Source organism: Oncorhynchus masou, unplaced genomic scaffold (genome assembly GCF_036934945.1).
Source record: "Oncorhynchus masou masou isolate Uvic2021 unplaced genomic scaffold, UVic_Omas_1.1 unplaced_scaffold_1405, whole genome shotgun sequence".
NCBI lineage: Eukaryota > Metazoa > Chordata > Actinopteri > Salmoniformes > Salmonidae > Oncorhynchus > Oncorhynchus masou.
This window is the reverse complement of record NW_027003985.1, coordinates 117436-134841: the sequence shown is the minus strand read 5'-3', so window position 1 is coordinate 134841 and position 17406 is coordinate 117436. Positions and strand designations below refer to the sequence as shown.

The window sequence follows — 17406 nt, the reverse complement described above, 5'->3', positions numbered from 1 at the left end:
TCAAAATAGATTTGCAGTCCATCGCCAAAACCATTCAGCCACCTTGTCCTGCGCCCAAGAGGTGATAGTTGGCGTTCCGACCAGTGGCCCATATAGTCTTCTCACAAAAACATCTCTAGCTTCCGAACCGTTTAACCTACAAATTCGTATGACCACTCTATGGAAAGGGGAGACCCTCACGAACACGGTGGTATTCTCAATTTTTCTCTACATCCCCCACAAGTGTCAGGAGACTCGTCTGAAGTCAGAACCGTCTATGTGCCAACTTCTGTTTGTAGAATCCAAAATCTTTGGGCTACAAACCAATGTGACCCCACTTGTCGCAATGTTCTCCGTTTTGCCCTACGTTCCCCACAAGTGTCACGGGACTAATCTGAAGGTAACCTGTAGTGATTAAAATGATAGATTTTTTAACCAGGGACCTCTCGCAACCTAAGCCATAATCATACCCCTAAACCAACGATCTGTTTGGTCAAAGAATTATCACTTTCCACAAAAATGACAGTCAAGATATGAGTCGATGTCTCCATGTTGCCAATGAGCTTCAAATAGCATTGGTGGTATAGTGGTGAGCATAGCTGCCTTCCAAGCAGTTGACCCGGGTTCGATTCACTTGCCAATGCAGAGGAAGAGAAAGTCATCTCTTTTAGGGGCTGGATGTCATTTCAAGTGTACGACATTTGAATCATTATCGTTGTTCGTGGAAGTCAGAATTGCTCCAACATTCTGCAGGTTGTCAAAAATAATTAAAGTTGTGCGATGTTGAACCAACAAGTGCATATCAAAATAGATTTGCAGTCCATCGCCAAAACCATTCAGCCACCTTGTCCTGCGCCCAAGAGGTGATAGTTGGCGTTCCGACCAGTGGCCCAAGATCTGCATGTCTGAGCTTATTCAAGGATCTGCAAAGGGCTCATCCGGGATTTGAACCCGGGACCTCTCACACCCGAAGCGAGAATCATACCCCTAGATCCCCCACAAGTGTCAGGAGACTCGTCTGACTTCTGTTTGTAGTCCATCTTTGGGCTACAAACCAATGTGAGAGCCTTATGCCAAAAGGTATCTTTTTTTTTGCTTTCTGCAGCAATGACAGTGAAGATATCGATTAAAATGACGATTTTTTGTCCACGGTGCTTGGAACGATTGAACATCATGTGAGTGTTTTGTGCTTTACTTGTGAGCATAACAGTCTTCCAAACTCTTGACCATGCTTCAGTTCAAATCTTCTGTAGTTCATCTGCTGTGTCTTTCACATTCTGTCTTCTTCAGTCGCGACAGCAAACTGATGTCGAGTTTTTACAAATGAATAAAGTGCAAAATGAGATACATTCATTTTTAAAAGAGAAAATTAAAAAATAAGACTTCAAAAAGAATGGAAATCATTTACTTTGAGTCAAATGTCAAAAACGTGAATCAAAGTAAATTAATGTTGAAAATACCCATTCAAATAGATCAGTTTTCAACTAGAGGGCTTGAGACTCAGCATATCCGTCTCAATCCTCCACAGCTGCTGATTTTCCCCTCCATATCTGCAGTGAAAGATGGTGGACCGAGATCGGTTTTTGTCAAACCATGAGACATACCTATAATCGGTCTTCTCACAAAAACATCTCTAGCTTCCGAACCGTTTAACCTACAAATTCGTATGACCACTCTATGGAAAGGGGAGACCCTCACGAACACGGTGGTATTCTCAATTTTCCTCTACATCCCCCACAAGTGTCAGGAGACTCGTCTGAAGTCAGAACCGTCTATGTGCCAACTTCTGTTTGTAGAATCCAAAATCTTTGGGCTACAAACCAATGTGACCCCACTTGTCGCAATGTTCTCCGTTTTGCCCTACGTTCCCCACAAGTGTCACGGGACTAATCTGAAGGTAACCTGTAGTGATTAAAATGATAGATTTTTTAACCAGGGACCTCTCGCAACCTAAGCCATAATCATACCCCTAAACCAACGATCTGTTTGGTCAAAGAATTATCACTTTCCACAAAAATGACAGTCAAGATATGAGTCGATGTCTCCATGTTGCCAATGAGCTTCAAATAGCATTGGTGGTATAGTGGTGAGCATAGCTGCCTTCCAAGCAGTTGACCCGGGTTCGATTCCCGGCCAATGCAGAGGAAGAGAAATTCATCTCTTTTAGGGGCTGGATGTCATTTCAAGTGTACGACATTTGAATCATTATCGTTGTTCGTGGAAGTCAGAATTGCTCCAACATTCTGCAGGTTGTCAAAAATAATTAAAGTTGTGCGATGTTGAACCAACAAGTGCATATCAAAATAGATTTGCAGTCCATCGCCAAAACCATTCAGCCACCTTGTCCTGCGCCCAAGAGGTGATAGTTGGCGTTCCGACCAGTGGCCCATATAGTCTTCTCACAAAAACATCTCTAGCTTCCGAACCGTTTAACCTACAAATTCGTATGACCACTCTATGGAAAGGGGAGACCCTCACGAACACGGTGGTATTCTCAATTTTCCTCTACATCCCCCACAAGTGTCAGGAGACTCGTCTGAAGTCAGAACCGTCTATGTGCCAACTTCTGTTTGTAGAATCCAAAATCTTTGGGCTACAAACCAATGTGACCCCACTTGTCGCAATGTTCTCCGTTTTGCCCTACGTTCCCCACAAGTGTCACGGGACTAATCTGAAGGTAACCTGTAGTGATTAAAATGATAGATTTTTTAACCAGGGACCTCTCGCAACCTAAGCCATAATCATACCCCTAAACCAACGATCTGTTTGGTCAAAGAATTATCACTTTCCACAAAAATGACAGTCAAGATATGAGTCGATGTCTCCATGTTGCCAATGAGCTTCAAATAGCATTGGTGGTATAGTGGTGAGCATAGCTGCCTTCCAAGCAGTTGACCCGGGTTCGATTCCGGCCAATGCAGAGGAAGAGAAATTCATCTCTTTTAGGGGCTGGATGTCATTTCAAGTGTACGACATTTGAATCATTATCGTTGTTCGTGGAAGTCAGAATTGCTCCAACATTCTGCAGGTTGTCAAAAAAATAATAAAAGTTGTGCGATGTTGAACCAACAAGTGCATATCAAAATAGATTTGCAGTCCATCGCCAAAACCATTCAGCCACCTTGTCCTGCGCCCAAGAGGTGATAGTTGGCGTTCCGACCAGTGGCCCAAGATCTGCATGTCTGAGCTTATTCAAGGATCTGCAAAGGGCTCATCCGGGATTTGAACCCGGGACCTCTCACACCCGAAGCGAGAATCATACCCCTAGACCAACGAGCCTTATGCCAAAAGGTTTTTTTGCTTTCTGCAGCAATGACAGTGAAGATATCGATTGACGTGTCCACGGTGCTTGGAACGATTGAACATCATGTGAGTGTTTTGTGCTTTACTTGTGAGCATAACAGTCTTCCAAACTCTTGACCATGCTTCAGTTCAAATCTTCTGTAGTTCATCTGCTGTGTCTTTCACATTCTGTCTTCTTCAGTCGCGACAGCAAACTGATGTCGAGTTTTTACAAATGAATAAAGTGCAAAATGAGATACATTCATTTTTTAAAAGAGAAAATTAAAAAATAAGACTTCAAAAAGAATGGAAATCATTTACTTTGAGTCAAATGACGCAAGGGTACGTGAATCAAAGTAAATTAATGTTGAAAATACCCATTCAAATAGATCAGTTTTCAACTAGAGGGCTTGAGACTCAGCATATCCGTCTCAATCCTCCACAGCTGCTGATTTTCCCCTCCATATCTGCAGTGAAAGATGGTGGACCGAGATCGGTTTTTGTCAAACCATGAGACATACCTATAATCGGTCTTCTCACAAAAACATCTCTAGCTTCCGAACCGTTTAACCTACAAATTCGTATGACCACTCTATGGAAAGGGGAGACCCTCACGAACACGGTGGTATTCTCAATTTTCCTCTACATCCCCCACAAGTGTCAGGAGACTCGTCTGAAGTCAGAACCGTCTATGTGCCAACTTCTGTTTGTAGAATCCAAAATCTTTGGGCTACAAACCAATGTGACCCCACTTGTCGCAATGTTCTCCGTTTTGCCCTACGTTCCCCACAAGTGTCACGGGACTAATCTGAAGGTAACCTGTAGTGATTAAAATGATAGATTTTTTAACCAGGGACCTCTCGCAACCTAAGCCATAATCATACCCCTAAACCAACGATCTGTTTGGTCAAAGAATTATCACTTTCCACAAAAATGACAGTCAAGATATGAGTCGATGTCTCCATGTTGCCAATGAGCTTCAAATAGCATTGGTGGTATAGTGGTGAGCATAGCTGCCTTCCAAGCAGTTGACCCGGGTTCGATTCCCGGCCAATGCAGAGGAAGAGAAATTCATCTCTTTTAGGGGCTGGATGTCATTTCAAGTGTACGACATTTGAATCATTATCGTTGTTCGTGGAAGTCAGAATTGCTCCAACATTCTGCAGGTTGTCAAAAATAATAAAAGTTGTGCGATGTTGAACCAACAAGTGCATATCAAAATAGATTTGCAGTCCATCGCCAAAACCATTCAGCCACCTTGTCCTGCGCCCAAGAGGTGATAGTTGGCGTTCCGACCAGTGGCCCATATAGTCTTCTCACAAAAACATCTCTAGCTTCGAACCGTTTAACCTACAAAGTATGACCACTCTATGGAAAGGGGAGACCCTCACGAACACGGTGGTATTCTCAATTTTTCTCTACATCCCCCACAAGTGTCAGGAGACTCGTCTGAAGTCAGAACCGTCTATGTGCCAACTTCTGTTTGTAGAATCCAAAATCTTTGGGCTACAAACCAATGTGACCCCACTTGTCGCAATGTTCTTTTTGCTTTACGTTCCCCACAAGTGTCACGGGACTAATCTGAAGGTAACTGTAGTGATTAAAATGATAGATTTTTTAAAGGGACTTCTGCAACCTAAGCCATAATCATACCCCTAAACCAACGATCTGTTTGGTCAAAGAATTATCACTTTCCACAAAAATGACAGTCAAGATATGAGTCGATGTCTCCATGTTGCCAATGAGCTTCAAATAGCATTGGTGGTATAGTGGTGAGATAGCTGCCTTCCAAGCAGTTGACCCGGGTTCGATTCCCGGCCAATGCAGAGGAAGAGAAATTCATCTCTTTTAGGGGCTGGATGTCATTTCAAGTGTACGACATTTGAATCATTATCGTTGTTCGTGGAAGTCAAATTGCTCCAACATTCTGCAGGTTGTCAAAAATAATTCAAAGTTGTGCGATGTTGAACCAACAAGTGCATATCAAAATAGATTTGCAGTCCATCGCCAAAACCATTCAGCCACCTTGTCCTGCAGTGAAAGAGGTGATAGTTGGTTTTTTCCGACCAGTGGCCCTATATAGTCTTCTCACAAAAACATCTCTAGCTTCCGAACCGTTTAACCTACAAATTCGTATGACCACTCTATGGAAAGGGGAGACCCTCACGAACACGGTGGTATTCTCAATTTTCCTCTACATCCCCCACAAGTGTCAGGAGACTCGTCTGAAGTCAGAACCGTCTATGTGCCAACTTCTGTTTGTAGAATCCAAAATCTTTGGGCTACAAACCAATGTGACCCCACTTGTCGCAATGTTCTCCGTTTTGCCCTACGTTCCCCACAAGTGTCACGGGACTAATCTGAAGGTAACCTGTAGTGATTAAAATGATAGATTTTTTAACCAGGGACCTCTCGCAACCTAAGCCATAATCATACCCCTAAACCAACGATCTGTTTGGTCAAAGAATTATCACTTTCCACAAAAATGACAGTCAAGATATGAGTCGATGTCTCCATGTTGCCAATGAGCTTCAAATAGCATTGGTGGTATAGTGGTGAGCATAGCTGCCTTCCAAGCAGTTGACCCGGGTTCGATTCCCGGCCAATGCAGAGGAAGAGAAATTCATCTCTTTTAGGGGCTGGATGTCATTTCAAGTGTACGACATTTGAATCATTATCGTTGTTCGTGGAAGTCAGAATTGCTCCAACATTCTGCAGGTTGTCAAAAATAATAAAAGTTGTGCGATGTTGAACCAACAAGTGCATATCAAAATAGATTTGCAGTCCATCGCCAAAACCATTCAGCCACCTTGTCCTGCGCCCAAGAGGTGATAGTTGGCGTTCCGACCAGTGGCCCAAGATCTGCATGTCTGAGCTTATTCAAGGATCTGCAAAACCACAAATTTATGGGACTCTATGGAAAGAATCATACCCCTAGACCAACGAGCCTTATGCCAAAAGGTTTTTTTTGCTTTCTCCCCCAGCAATGACAGTGAAGATATCTGACGTGTCCACGGTGCTTGGAACGATTGAACATCATGTGAGTGTTTTGTGCTTTTTGTAGAATAAAGTCTTCCAAACTCTTGACCATGCTTCAGTTCAAATCTTCTGTAGTTCATCTGCTGTGTCTTTCACATTCTGTCTTCTTCAGTCATAATCGACTAAAGCAAACTGTTTGGTCAAAGAATTATTTTACAAAAATGAATAAAGTGCAAAATGAGATACATTCATTTTTTAAAAGTGAAAATTAAAAAATAAGACTTCAGAAAAGATCTCTTTTAGGGATGGAAATCATTTACTTTGAGTCAAATCATTAAGGGTACGTGAATCAAAGTAAATTAATGTTGAAAATACCCATTCAAATAGATCAGTTTTCAACTAGAGGGATTGAGACTCAGCATATCCGTCTCAATCCTCCACAGCTGCTGATTTTCCCCTCCATATCTGCAGTGAAAGATGGTGGACCGAGATCGGTGATTTTGTCAAACCATGAGACATACCTATAATCGGTCTTCTCACAAAAACATCTCTAGCTTCCGAACCGTTTAACCTACAAATTCGTATGACCACTCTATGGAAAGGGAGACCCTCACGAACACGGTGGTATTCTCAATTTTCTCTACATCCCCCACAAGTGTCAGGAGACTCGTCTGAAGTCAGAACCGTCTATGTGCCAACTTCTGTTTGTAGAATCCAAAATCTTTGGGCTACAAACCAATGTGACCCCACTTGTCGCAATGTTCTCCGTTTTGCCCTACGTTCCCCACAAGTGTCACGGGACTAATCTGAAGGTAACCTGTAGTGATTAAAATGATAGATTTTTTAACCAGGGACCTCTCGCAACCTAAGCCATAATCATACCCCTAAACCAACGATCTGTTTGGTCAAAGAATTATCACTTTCCACAAAAATGACAGTCAAGATATGAGTCGATGTCTCCATGTTGCCAATGAGCTTCAAATAGCATTGGTGGTATAGTGGTGAGCATAGCTGCCTTCCAAGCAGTTGACCCGGGTTCGATTCCCGGCCAATGCAGAGGAAGAGAAATTCATCTCTTTTAGGGGCTGGATGTCATTTCAAGTGTACGACATTTGAATCATTATCGTTGTTCGTGGAAGTCAGAATTGCTCCAACATTCTGCAGGTTGTCAAAAATAATAAAAGTTGTGCGATGTTGAACCAACAAGTGCATATCAAAATAGATTTGCAGTCCATCGCCAAAACCATTCAGCCACCTTGTCCTGCGCCCAAGAGGTGATAGTTGGCGTTCCGACCAGTGGCCCATATAGTCTTCTCACAAAAACATCTCTAGCTTCCGAACCGTTTAACCTACAAATTCGTATGACCACTCTATGGAAAGGGGAGACCCTCACGAACACGGTGGTATTCTCAATTTTTCTCTACATCCCCCACAAGTGTCAGGAGACTCGTCTGAAGTCAGAACCGTCTATGTGCCAACTTCTGTTTGTAGAATCCAAAATCTTTGGGCTACAAACCAATGTGACCCCACTTGTGCAATGTTCTCCGTTTTGCCCTACGTTCCCCACAAGTGTTGGACTAATCTGAAGGTAACCTGTAGTGATTAAAATGATAGATTTTTTAACCAGGGACCTTCCACCTAAGCCATAATCATACCCCTAAACCAACGATCTGTTTGGTCAAAGAATTATCACTTTCCACAAAAATGACAGTCAAGATATGAGTCGATGTCTCCATGTTGCCAATGAGCTTCAAATAGCATTGGTGGTATAGTGGTGAGCATAGCTGCCTTCCAAGCAGTTGACCCGGGTTTGATTCCCGGCCAATGCAGAGGAAGAGAAATTCATCTCTTTTAGGGGCTGGATGTCATTTCAAGTGTACGACATTTGAATCATTATCGTTGTTCGTGGAAGTCAGAATTGCTCCAACATTCTGCAGGTTGTCAAAAATAATTCAAAGTTGTGCGATGTTGAACCAACAAGTGCATATCAAAATAGATTTGCAGTCCATCGCCAAAACCATTCAGCCACCTTGTCCTGCGCCCAAGAGGTGATAGTTGGCGTTCCGACCAGTGGCCCATAGTCTTCTCACAAAAACATCTCTAGCTTCCGAACCGTTTAACCTACAAATTCGTATGACCACTCTATGGAAAGGGGAGACCCTCACGAACACGGTGGTATTCTCAACCCGGGACCTCTACATCCCCCACAAGTGTCAGGAGACTCGTCTGAAGTCAGAACCGTCTATGTGCCAACTTCTGTTTGTAGAATCCAAAATCTTTGGGCTACAAACCAATGTGACCCCACTTGTCGCAATGTTCTCCGTTTTGCCCTACGTTCCCCACAAGTGTCACGGGACTAATCTGAAGGTAACCTGTAGTGATTAAAATGATAGATTTTTTAACCAGGGACCTCTCGCAACCTAAGCCATAATCATACCCCTAAACCAACGATCTGTTTGGTCAAAGAATTATCACTTTCCACAAAAATGACAGTCAAGATATGAGTCGATGTCTCCATGTTGCCAATGAGCTTCAAATAGCATTGGTGGTATAGTGGTGAGCATAGCTGCCTTCCAAGCAGTTGACCGGGTTCGATTCACATTCTGCCAATGCAGAGGAAGAGAAATTCATCTCTTTTAGGGGCTGGATGTCATTTCAAGTGTACGACATTTGAATCATTATCGTTGTTCGTGGAAGTCAGAATTGCTCCAACATTCTGCAGGTTGTCAAAAATAATAAAAGTTGTGCGATGTTGAACCAACAAGTGCATATCAAAATAGATTTGCAGTCCATCGCCAAAACCATCAGCCACCTTGTCCTGCGCCCAAGAGGTGATAGTTGGCGTTCCGACCAGTGGCCCATATAGTCTTCTCACAAAAACATCTCTAGCTTCCGAACCGTTTAACCTACAAATTCGTATGACCACTCTATGGAAAGGGGAGACCCTCACGAACACGGTGGTATTCTCAATTTTCTCTACATCCCCCACAAGTGTCAGGAGACTCGTCTGAAGTCAGAACCGTCTATGTGCCAACTTCTGTTTGTAGAATCCAAAATCTTTGGGCTACAAACCAATGTGACCCCACTTGTCGCAATGTTCTCCGTTTTGCCCTACGTTCCCCACAAGTGTCACGGGACTAATCTGAAGGTAACCTGTAGTGATTAAAATGATAGATTTTTTAACCAGGGACCTCTCGCAACCTAAGCCATAATCATACCCCTAAACCAACGATCTGTTTGGTCAAAGAATTATCACTTTCCACAAAAATGACAGTCAAGATATGAGTCGATGTCTCCATGTTGCCAATGAGCTTCAAATAGCATTGGTGGTATAGTGGTGAGCATAGCTGCCTTCCAAGCAGTTGACCAAGGGTTCGATTCCCGGCCAATGCAGAGGAAGAGAAATTCATCTCTTTTAGGGGCTGGATGTCATTTCAAGTGTACGACATTTGAATCATTATCGTTGTTCGTGGAAGTCAGAATTGCTCCAACATTCTGCAGGTTGTCAAAAATAATAAAAGTTGTGCGATGTTGAACCAACAAGTGCATATCAAAATAGATTTGCAGTCCATCGCCAAAACCATTCAGCCACCTTGTCCTGCGCCCAAGAGGTGATAGTTGGCGTTCCGACCAGTGGCCCATAGTCTTCTCACAAAAACATCTCTAGCTTCCGAACCGTTTAACCTACAAATTCGTATGACCACTCTATGGAAAGGGAGACCCTCACGAACACGGTGGTATTCTCAACCCGGGACCTCTACATCCCCCACAAGTGTCAGGAGACTCGTCTGAAGTCAGAACCGTCTATGTGCCAACTTCTGTTTGTAGAATCCAAAATCTTTGGGCTACAAACCAATGTGACCCCACTTGTCGCAATGTTCTCCGTTTTGCCCTACGTTCCCCACAAGTGTCACGGGACTAATCTGAAGGTAACCTGTAGTGATTAAAATGATAGATTTTTTAACCAGGGACCTTGCAACCTAAGCCATAATCATACCCCTAAACCAACGATCTGTTTGGTCAAAGAATTATCACTTTCCACAAAAATGACAGTCAAGATATGAGTCGATGTTCCATGTTGCCAATGAGCTTCAAATAGCATTGGTGGTATAGTGGTGAGCATAGCTGCCTTCCAAGCAGTTGACCCTTCAGTTCAAATTTCTGTAGCCAATGCAGAGGAAGAGTCTTTCATCTCTTTTAGGGGCTGGATGTCAGTTTTTACAAATGAATAAAGTGCAAAACGACATTTGAATCATTATCGTTGTTCGAATGGAAGTCAGAATTGCTCCAACATTCTGCAGGTTGTCAAAAATAATGTTGAAAAACCCATTCAAATAGATTGTGCGATGTTGAACCAACAAGTGCATATCAAAATAGATTTGCAGTCCATCTCCAAAACCATTCAGCCACCTTGTCCTGCGTGAAAGAGGTGATAGTTGGTTTTTGTCAAACCAGTGGCCCTATATAGTCTTCTCACAAAAACATCTCTAGCTTCCGAACCGTTTAACCTACAAATTCGTATGACCACTCTATGGAAAGGGGAGACCCTCACGAACACGGTGGTATTCTCAATTTTCTCTACATCCCCCACAAGTGTCAGGAGACTCGTCTGAAGTCAGAACCGTCTATGTGCCAACTTCTGTTTGTAGAATCCAAAATCTTTGGGCTACAAACCAATGTGACCCCACTTGTCGCAATGTTCTCCGTTTTGCCCTACGTTCCCCACAAGTGTCACGGGACTAATCTGAAGGTAACCTGTAGTGATTAAAATGATAGATTTTTTAACCAGGGACCTCTCGCAACCTAAGCCATAATCATACCCCTAAACCAACGATCTGTTTGGTCAAAGAATTATCACTTTCCACAAAAATGACAGTCAAGATATGAGTCGATGTCTCCATGTTGCCAATGAGCTTCAAATAGCATTGGTGGTATAGTGGTGAGCATAGCTGCCTTCCAAGCAGTTGACCCGGGTTCGATTCCCGGCCAATGCAGAGGAAGAGAAATTCATCTCTTTTAGGGGCTGGATGTCATTTCAAGTGTACGACATTTGAATCATTATCGTTGTTCGTGGAAGTCAGAATTGCTCCAACATTCTGCAGGTTGTCAAAAATAATAAAAGTTGTGCGATGTTGAACCAACAAGTGCATATCAAAATAGATTTGCAGTCCATCGCCAAAACCATTCAGCCACCTTGTCCTGCGCCCAAGAGGTGATAGTTGGCGTTCCGACCAGTGGCCCATAGATCTCACAAAAACATCTCTAGCTTTCAAGTTTAACCTACAAATTCGTATGACCACTTATGGAAAGGGGAGACCCTCACGAACACGGTGGTATTCTCAATTTTTCTCTACATCCCCCACAAGTGTCAGGAGACTCGTCTGAAGTCAGAACCGTCTATGTGCCAACTTCTGTTTGTAGAATCCAAAATCTTTGGGCTACAAACCAATGTGACCCCAGTGAATGTTATCGTTTTGACGTGTCCCCACAAGTGTCTTGGGACTAATCTGAAGGTAACATGTAGTGATTAAAATGATAGCTTTTTTAAGCAGGGACAGTCTTCCAAACTAAGCCATAATCATGCCCCTAAACCAAATCTGTTTGGTCAAAGTATCACTTTCCACAAAAATGACGGTCAAGATTCTGTCGATGTCTCCATGTTGCCAATGAGCTTCAAATAGCATTGGTGGTATAGTTTGACAAATGCCTTCCAAAGTTGAAATGAGATACGATTCATTTTGCCAATGCAGAAAAGAAAAGTAATCTCTTTTAGGGGCTGGATGTCATTTCAAGTGAGTCATTTGAATCATTATCGTTGTTCGTGGAAGTCAGAATTGCATTCAACATTCTGCAGGTTGTCAAAAATAACTAAAGTTGTGGATGTTGAACCAACAAGTGCATATCAAAATAGATTTGCAGTCCATCCAAAACCATTCAGCCACCTTGTCCAGTGAAAGAGGTGATAGTTGGTTTTGTCAAACCAGTGGCCCTATAGTCTTCTCACAAAAACATCTCTAGCTTCCGAACCGTTTAACCTACAAATTCGTATGACCACTCTATGGAAAGGGGAGACCCTCACGAACACGGTGGTATTCTCAATTTTCTCTACATCCCCCACAAGTGTCAGGAGACTCGTCTGAAGTCAGAACCGTCTATGTGCCAACTTCTGTTTGTAGAATCCAAAATCTTTGGGCTACAAACCAATGTGACCCCACTTGTCGCAATGTTCTCCGTTTTGCCCTACGTTCCCCACAAGTGTCACGGGACTAATCTGAAGGTAACCTGTAGTGATTAAAATGATAGATTTTTTAACCAGGGACCTCTCGCAACCTAAGCCATAATCATACCCCTAAACCAACGATCTGTTTGGTCAAAGAATTATCACTTTCCACAAAAATGACAGTCAAGATATGAGTCGATGTCTCCATGTTGCCAATGAGCTTCAAATAGCATTGGTGGTATAGTGGTGAGCATAGCTGCCTTCCAAGCAGTTGACCGGGTTCGATTCCCGGCCAATGCAGAGGAAGAGAAAGTCATCTCTTTTAGGGGCTGGATGTCATTTCAAGTGTACGACATTTGAATCATTATCGTTGTTCGTGGAAGTCAGAATTGCTCCAACATTCTGCAGGTTGTCAAAAATAATAAAAGTTGTGCGATGTTGAACCAACAAGTGCATATCAAAATAGATTTGCAGTCCATCGCCAAAACCATTCAGCCACCTTGTCCTGCGCCCAAGAGGTGATAGTTGGCGTTCCGACCAGTGGCCCAAGATCTGCATGTCTGAGCTTATTCAAGGAACTGCAAAGGGCTCATCCGGGATTTGAAAGGGGGACCCTCGACACACGGCGAGAATCATACCCCTAGACCAAGTGTCAGGAGACCTTATGCCAAAGGTACTTTTTTTGCTTTCTGCAAAGCAATGACAGTGAAGATATCGATTGCCCGTGTCCACGGTGACTTAATTGAACATCATGTGAGTGTTTTGTTTTTAACTTGGGAGCATAACAGTCTTCAAACTCTTGACCATGCTTTTGTTCAAATCTTCTGTAGTTCATCTGCTGTGTCTTTCACATTCTGTCTTCTTCAGTGTTGCAAACTGATGTCAAATTTTTACAAATGAATAAAGTGCAAAATGAGATACATTCAAGCAGTTGAAATGGGTTCGATTTTTGCCAAAGAGGAATTAAAATTAAGGGGCTGGATGTCAAAAAGAATTTGAATCATTTATCTTTGAGTCAAATGGAAGTCGTGAATCAAATAAATTAATGTTGAAAATACCCATTCAAATAGATCAGTTTTCAACTACAAGGCATTGAGACTCAGCATATCCGTCTCAATCCTCCACAACTGCTGATTTTTCCCCTCCATATCTGCAGTGAAAGATGGTGGACCGAGATCGGTTTTTGTCAAACCATGAGACATACCTATAATCGGTCTTCTCACAAAAACATCTCTAGCTTCCGAACCGTTTAACCTACAAATTCCTATGACCACTCTATGGAAAGGGGAGACCCTCACGAACACGGTGGTATTCTCAATTTTTCTCTACATCCCCCACAAGTGTCAGGAGACTCGTCTGAAGTCAGAACCGTCTATGTGCCAACTTCTGTTTGTAGAATCCAAAATCTTTGGGCTACAAACCAATGTGACCCCACTTGTCGCAATGTTCTCCGTTTTGCCCTTACGTTCCCCACAAGTGTCACGGGACTAATCTGAAGGTAACCTGTAGTGATTAAAATGATAGATTTTTTAACCAGGGACCTCTCGCAACCTAAGCCATAATCATACCCCTAAACCAACGATCTGTTTGGTCAAAGAATTATCACTTTCCACAAAAATGACAGTCAAGATATGAGTCGATGTCTCCATGTTGCCAATGAGCTTCAAATAGCATTGGTGGTATAGTGGTGAGCATAGCTGCCTTCCAAGCAGTTGACCCGGGTTCGATTCCCGGCCAATGCAGAGGAAGAGAAATTCATCTCTTTTAGGGGCTGGATGTCATTTCAAGTGTACGACATTTGAATCATTATCGTTGTTCGTGGAAGTCAGAATTGCTCCAACATTCTGCAGGTTGTCAAAAATAATTAAAGTTGTGCGATGTTGAACCAACAAGTGCATATCAAAATAGATTTGCAGTCCATCGCCAAAACCATTCAGCCACCTTGTCCTGCGCCCAAGAGGTGATAGTTGGCGTTCCGACCAGTGGCCCAAGATCTGCATGTCTGAGCTTATTCAAGGATCTGCAAAAGGGCTCATCCGGGATTTGAACCCGGGACCTCTCACACCCGAAGCGAGAATCATACCCCTAGACCAACGAGCCTTATGCCAAAAGGTATTTTTTTGCTTTCTGCAGCAATGACAGTGAAGATATCGATTGACGTGTCCACGGTGCTTGGAACGATTGAACATCATGTGAGTGTTTTGTGCTTTACTTGTGAGCATAACAGTCTTCCAAACTCTTGACCATGCTTCAGTTCAAATCTTCTGTAGTTCATCTGCTGTGTCTTTCACATTCTGTCTTCTTCAGTCGCGACAGCAAACTGATGTCGAGTTTTTACAAATGAATAAAGTGCAAAATGAGATACATTCATTTTTTAAAAGAGAAAATTAAAAAATAAGACTTCAAAAAGAATGGAAATCATTTACTTTGAGTCAGAGGAAGAGAAATTCATCTCTTTTAGGGGCTGGTCATTTCAAAATGACGCAAGGGTACGTGAATCAAAGTAAATTAATGTTGAAAATACCCATTCAAATAGATCAGTTTTCAACTAGAGGGATTGAGACTCAGCATATCCGTCTCAATCCTCCACAGCTGCTGATTTTCCCCTCCATATCTGCAGTGAAAGATGGTGGACCGAGATCGGTTTTTGTCAAACCATGAGACATACCTATAATCGGTCTTCTCACAAAAACATCTCTAGCTTCCGAACCGTTTAACCTACAAATTCGTATGACCACTCTATGGAAAGGGGAGACCCTCACGAACACGGTGGTATTCTCAATTTTCCTCTACATCCCCCACAAGTGTCAGGAGACTCGTCTGAAGTCAGAACCGTCTATGTGCCAACTTCTGTTTGTAGAATCCAAAATCTTTGGGCTACAAACCAATGTGACCCCACTTGTCGCAATGTTCTCCGTTTTGCCCTACGTTCCCCACAAGTGTCACGGGACTAATCTGAAGGTAACCTGTAGTGATTAAAATGATAGATTTTTTAACCAGGGACCTCTCGCAACCTAAGCCATAATCATACCCCTAAACCAACGATCTGTTTGGTCAAAGAATTATCACTTTCCACAAAAATGACAGTCAAGATATGAGTCGATGTCTCCATGTTGCCAATGAGCTTCAAATAGCATTGGTGGTATAGTGGTGAGCATAGCTGCCTTCCAAGCAGTTGACCCGGGTTCGATTCCCGGCCAATGCAGAGGAAGAGAAATTCATCTCTTTTAGGGGCTGGATGTCATTTCAAGTGTACGACATTTGAATCATTATCGTTGTTCGTGGAAGTCAGAATTGCTCCAACATTCTGCAGGTTGTCAAAAATAATAAAAGTTGTGCGATGTTGAACCAACAAGTGCATATCAAAATAGAAGTCCATCGCCAAAACCATTCAGCCACCTTGTCCTGCGCCCAAGAGGTGATAGTCAAATGAATTGCTCCAACATTCTGCAGGTTGTCAAAAATAGTTGTGCGATGTTGAACCAACAAGTGCATATCAAAATAGATTTGCAGTCCATCGCCAAAACCATTCAGCCACCTTGTCCTGCGCCCAAGAGGTGATAGTTGGCGTTCCGACCAGTGGCCCAAGATCTGCATGTCTGAGCTTATTCAAGGATCTGCAAAAGGGCTCATCCGGGATTTGAACCCGGGACCTCTCACACCCGAAGCGAGAATCATACCCCTAGACCAACGAGCCTTATGCCAAAAGGTATTTTTTTGCTTTCTGCAGCAATGACAGTGAAGATATCGATTGACGTGTCCACGGTGCTTGGAACGATTGAACATCATGTGAGTGTTTTGTGCTTTACTTGTGAGCATAACAGTCTTCCAAACTCTTGACCATGCTTCAGTTCAAATCTTCTGTAGTTCATCTGCTGTGTCTTTCACATTCTGTCTTCTTCAGTCGCGACAGCAAACTGATGTCGAGTTTTTACAAATGAATAAAGTGCAAAATGAGATACATTCATTTTTTAAAAGAGAAAATTAAAAAATAAGACTTCAAAAAGAATGGAAATCATTTACTTTGAGTCAAATGACGCAAGGGTACGTGAATCAAAGTAAATTAATGTTGAAAATACCCATTCAAATAGATCAGTTTTCAACTAGAGGGATTGAGACTCAGCATATCCGTCTCAATCCTCCACAGCTGCTGATTTTCCCCTCCATATCTGCAGTGAAAGATGGTGGACCGAGATCGGTTTTTGTCAAACCATGAGACATACCTATAATCGGTCTTCTCACAAAAACATCTCTAGCTTCCGAACCGTTTAACCTACAAATTCGTATGACCACTCTATGGAAAGGGGAGACCCTCACGAACACGGTGGTATTCTCAATTTTCCTCTACATCCCCCACAAGTGTCAGGAGACTCGTCTGAAGTCAGAACCGTCTATGTGCCAACTTCTGTTTGTAGAATCCAAAATCTTTGGGCTACAAACCAATGTGACCCCACTTGTCGCAATGTTCTCCGTTTTGCCCTACGTTCCCCACAAGTGTCACGGGACTAATCTGAAGGTAACCTGTAGTGATTAAAATGATAGATTTTTTAACCAGGGACCTCTCGCAACCTAAGCCATAATCATACCCCTAAACCAACGATCTGTTTGGTCAAAGAATTATCACTTTCCACAAAAATGACAGTCAAGATATGAGTCGATGTCTCCATGTTGCCAATGAGCTTCAAATAGCATTGGTGGTATAGTGGTGAGCATAGCTGCCTTCCAAGCAGTTGACCCGGGTTCGATTCCCGGCCAATGCAGAGGAAGAGAAATTCATCTCTTTTAGGGGCTGGATGTCATTTCAAGTGTACGACATTTGAATCATTATCGTTGTTCGTGGAAGTCAGAATTGCTCCAACATTCTGCAGGTTGTCAAAAATAATAAAAGTTGTGCGATGTTGAACCAACAAGTGCATATCAAAATAGATTTGCAGTCCATCGCCAAA

The 17406-nt window shown here is 42.7% G+C and overlaps 12 non-coding genes across 12 annotated transcripts; 9 read left to right on the top strand and 3 right to left on the bottom strand.

Annotated features, from left to right (window-relative positions):
* Positions 1–2048: 2048 nt before the first annotated feature.
* Positions 2049–2120, top strand: trnag-ucc (transfer RNA glycine (anticodon UCC)). Its single transcript has one exon. It is a non-coding gene; the product is annotated as a tRNA-Gly (tRNA).
* Positions 2121–3186: 1066 nt separating this feature from the next.
* Positions 3187–3258, bottom strand: trnap-cgg (transfer RNA proline (anticodon CGG)). The gene has a single exon. It is a non-coding gene; the product is annotated as a tRNA-Pro (tRNA).
* Positions 3259–4247: 989 nt separating this feature from the next.
* On the top strand, positions 4248–4319 carry trnag-ucc (transfer RNA glycine (anticodon UCC)). The gene has a single exon. It is a non-coding gene; the product is annotated as a tRNA-Gly (tRNA).
* A 1480-nt stretch (positions 4320–5799) lies between these two features.
* Positions 5800–5871, top strand: trnag-ucc (transfer RNA glycine (anticodon UCC)). Its single transcript has one exon. It is a non-coding gene; the product is annotated as a tRNA-Gly (tRNA).
* A 1353-nt stretch (positions 5872–7224) lies between these two features.
* Positions 7225–7296, top strand: trnag-ucc (transfer RNA glycine (anticodon UCC)). Its single transcript has one exon. It is a non-coding gene; the product is annotated as a tRNA-Gly (tRNA).
* Positions 7297–7997: 701 nt separating this feature from the next.
* On the top strand, positions 7998–8069 carry trnag-ucc (transfer RNA glycine (anticodon UCC)). The gene has a single exon. It is a non-coding gene; the product is annotated as a tRNA-Gly (tRNA).
* Positions 8070–11162: 3093 nt separating this feature from the next.
* trnag-ucc (transfer RNA glycine (anticodon UCC)) lies at positions 11163–11234 on the top strand. Its single transcript has one exon. It is a non-coding gene; the product is annotated as a tRNA-Gly (tRNA).
* Positions 11235–14130: 2896 nt separating this feature from the next.
* On the top strand, positions 14131–14202 carry trnag-ucc (transfer RNA glycine (anticodon UCC)). Its single transcript has one exon. It is a non-coding gene; the product is annotated as a tRNA-Gly (tRNA).
* Positions 14203–14488: 286 nt separating this feature from the next.
* trnap-cgg (transfer RNA proline (anticodon CGG)) lies at positions 14489–14560 on the bottom strand. Its single transcript has one exon. It is a non-coding gene; the product is annotated as a tRNA-Pro (tRNA).
* Positions 14561–15593: 1033 nt separating this feature from the next.
* On the top strand, positions 15594–15665 carry trnag-ucc (transfer RNA glycine (anticodon UCC)). Its single transcript has one exon. It is a non-coding gene; the product is annotated as a tRNA-Gly (tRNA).
* Positions 15666–16085: 420 nt separating this feature from the next.
* Positions 16086–16157, bottom strand: trnap-cgg (transfer RNA proline (anticodon CGG)). The gene has a single exon. It is a non-coding gene; the product is annotated as a tRNA-Pro (tRNA).
* A 991-nt stretch (positions 16158–17148) lies between these two features.
* trnag-ucc (transfer RNA glycine (anticodon UCC)) lies at positions 17149–17220 on the top strand. Its single transcript has one exon. It is a non-coding gene; the product is annotated as a tRNA-Gly (tRNA).
* The last annotated feature ends 186 nt before the right edge of the window (positions 17221–17406 follow it).